Here is a 3,086-nt window from a genome sequence, read left to right as displayed (position 1 = left end):
ACAATGTCGATCCTTCCACTTAAAATCGAATCTAACAATTCAAATGAGACCCACACCATCATTTCATTTCAATCCTTTCCCTCTCTTTATTAGGCTGATCTCTCTACCTTCATCGGACAAAGCAAAATATATATATATATATATATATATATTTGTACAATATCAACTCAAAACCCATTTCTCATCTCCTAGTGGCCGCGCACAAAAATCTTTTCCATTTTCCTTTTCGTTTCCCCCACTTGCCGCTGACCTGCTCCTTTTTATCAAATGCAATGTATATATATATAAATACAAATTCATTCCCACTAAAAATCTACTCCACAAAATTCATTACCATTTCAGTCTTATCTTCCTTTTTTTTATCATCATTACCTTCTCTCTATGAATTTCGTCCAAATGCCCATTTTCCTTCACCATATGATGCTGATATAATATAATATATATATATATATATATATATATATATATATATATGGAAAATGTAAAAAATATGCATATCACACTCTTTTGTAAAAAATACCCCTCAAATTTCAATTTAGTGCAATCAAGTCCCTATCGCACATTTAAAACTGAACTTAACTAAAATGCCCTTAGTCAACAATTTTTTTAAATATATAAAAATACAAAATTTTGTAAAAAGACCAAAAAGGACAATGAATACTGACGTGGTCGTTTTCGCCATTTACACGACTACAACAACTCTACAGCACATTCCAACAATTTCAGAAGTCCTTCATCGTCTCCTCTCTCATCTGCCTCCCGTTCTTGAGAGAAGAGGCAACAAACCCTAGCCCTTGGTTTCGATGGCGATCACGATCTCACGTTCTTCACAGACAGATCAAAACCTCGCGATATATTTCATCCACTTCGTCGATTCAGAAACTGAGCACAGTAGGTATATTCTCATCTATATTACCAATTAAATATGTAGATTATGTTAGGGTTTTTCTGTCCCTCGATTTGGGTTTATTTTTTCTCTCTCAATTTGGGTTTTTTTTTTTTGATTAGCGACCAAAGAGCCTAGTTTTGACAGCTGAACTGGATATTGATTTGATGTACATGTCCGTGTTATTCAAATACAAACCCCTGCATGTGTTTCTTGCATCTGTCTCCTCCTTGAGTCAGAAAATGAGTTTTTGTTGTTTCTTAAATTTTAGTTTGAGTCAGAAAATTTTAATTTGTTTGTTGTATTAGCTTTTAGGGTTTTTTTTTCCTCTGCCTGGATTTTTTTTTTTTTTTTTTTCTTTTCTCTCTCTCTCTCTCTCTATATATATATATATATTAGAAAATGAGTCAGAAAATTCAAATACAAACCCCTGCATCTGTCTCCTTCTAGCTTGAGTTAGAAAATAAGCTTTTGTTTTTTCTTAAATTTTAATTTGAGTCAGAAAATTTTAATTTGAGTCATAAAATAAGTTTTTGTTGTATCAGCGGATATTTATGGTCTTGCATTGGCTGTCACACTTATTAATTTTTTTTTTCTTCTTTGCTTTTTATTTTCTTGTTTAAGTGCTTGTAGTGTCATGCATATAGGCTGTTATGTCTCATAAAAATAGCTAAATTTTGCATTAACTTGAAAACTTGTACAATTCTCATTCTTCTCATTTTTTTCACCTCTTCTTATACTTAAAAACTAGGAAACTTGATTTTTGCATTAGAGTTTCTTCTTACCCTTTTTCTTATTAATTTATTTTCAGGATATATTTGGTACTTGGGTAGTAGTAATACTTTCTAAACATAGCATATAATATGAGTTATGTTATATATACATGCAGTTTTATGATACTTATTTATAACCTGCAAATTCTATCAAGAATTCGACAATGGTAGTTTTGCTTCCGGGTCAGATAATTGGGTATTGTAATTAACCTCCCAAAATTGAAGTATTCATGATCATATATTACAAAGGTGTTATTGATTCTTGGCCAATTTCAAGTTTTATGGTGGTGTGTATATATATATATATATATGATTAATTTCTGTTTGATGGCTTTTAATACTTGGTGTGTTCATGAATAGAAATTCTTAGTTAATGTTCCTTTTTTATATGATGAAATGTTTGTTTCTTTGATCGATGTTAAGGACTATAACCAGTTCTGTGGAAAAATCTTTATAAGAGAGAGGGAGAGGAGTCTGTGTGATGTGTGTGTGTGTGTGTGTGTCCAGAATGCATGAATAAGAAAGTAAGAATAGGGCATCTCCATTCAATATGAAATGAACTGAGATCTGATGAAGAAAATATTAGTGTGAGTGTGTGCGCGTGTTTTTGGTGGTTTAAGGAGAGTTCACTAATGAGTAATGACATTTTTGGTATTGGAAATGGGAAATAAGAAATGATTTCTCTTCATTTTCATTTTAAGATTGTACTTAAGGCTCCATTTGAATGCTTTAAAATGAAGGATTTTGGTTTAGTTACAGTTTAGATTGAAGTTTAATATATATTTATTGAATTTTTTTTTTTTTTTTTTTTTCCCATATTTGCATTTACTTCTAGGATAGTTGGCATTGATTGAGTTCTTATTCATGCTTTGTTTAATGTTACAGGTCATTACTTGTTGGCCAGTTTGCAGGGATGGAATTTGGTATCTTAGCAACATATGCAGAACTGTGTAGGGTATGACTAGGATGACTTGTATAGGCTGCTTGCTTTTTGACTAGGATGACTTGATGAAAGTGGTTCTACATCGGTTTTTATTTTGGTGAAAGTGGTACCTTTGTTGAAGGTGAAACTGAGTTTTGTTTATGATGATTATTTTGGTAAATTAACTATTCCAGTTCCTGCAAGTTTTTGAAGCTACATTGGATTTTTTTTTTTTTTGGTTTGATAAATATGTCATTGATATAGTTGAATGGTTTGATAAATATGGTTTGCACTGATTGAATGGTTGAATGAATGTGAGGTTAGATGAATGAATTGATATGGTTGAATGTTTAGTGATGACTCATATGGTTGAAGCATTAAAGTTGAATTAAAGTTGAATGCAATATTTCATGAATAAATTTACAACAAAATTTAAAATACAAGCATGCAATATAGAAAGTTGAATAACATATTCACATCACTATCTAAAAAAATACAATACAGG

At 31.0% G+C, this 3,086-nt stretch overlaps 1 long non-coding RNA gene across 1 annotated transcript; it reads left to right on the top strand.

The window, feature by feature from the left end:
* The first annotated feature begins 562 nt into the window (after positions 1-562).
* LOC132300435 (uncharacterized) lies at positions 563-2,862 on the top strand. The gene is made up of 2 exons (XR_009480427.1): positions 563-895; positions 2,545-2,862. It is a non-coding gene; the product is annotated as an uncharacterized LOC132300435 (long non-coding RNA).
* Positions 2,863-3,086: the final 224 nt, after the last annotated feature.

Source organism: Cornus florida, unplaced genomic scaffold (genome assembly GCF_030987335.1).
Source record: "Cornus florida cultivar Cherokee Brave unplaced genomic scaffold, ASM3098733v1 CherokeeBrave_3.0.0_Hap2_Chr03, whole genome shotgun sequence".
Classification (NCBI taxonomy): domain Eukaryota; kingdom Viridiplantae; phylum Streptophyta; class Magnoliopsida; order Cornales; family Cornaceae; genus Cornus; species Cornus florida.
Note: the sequence above shows the minus strand (reverse complement) of the source record. Positions and strands in the feature narration are given on the sequence as shown.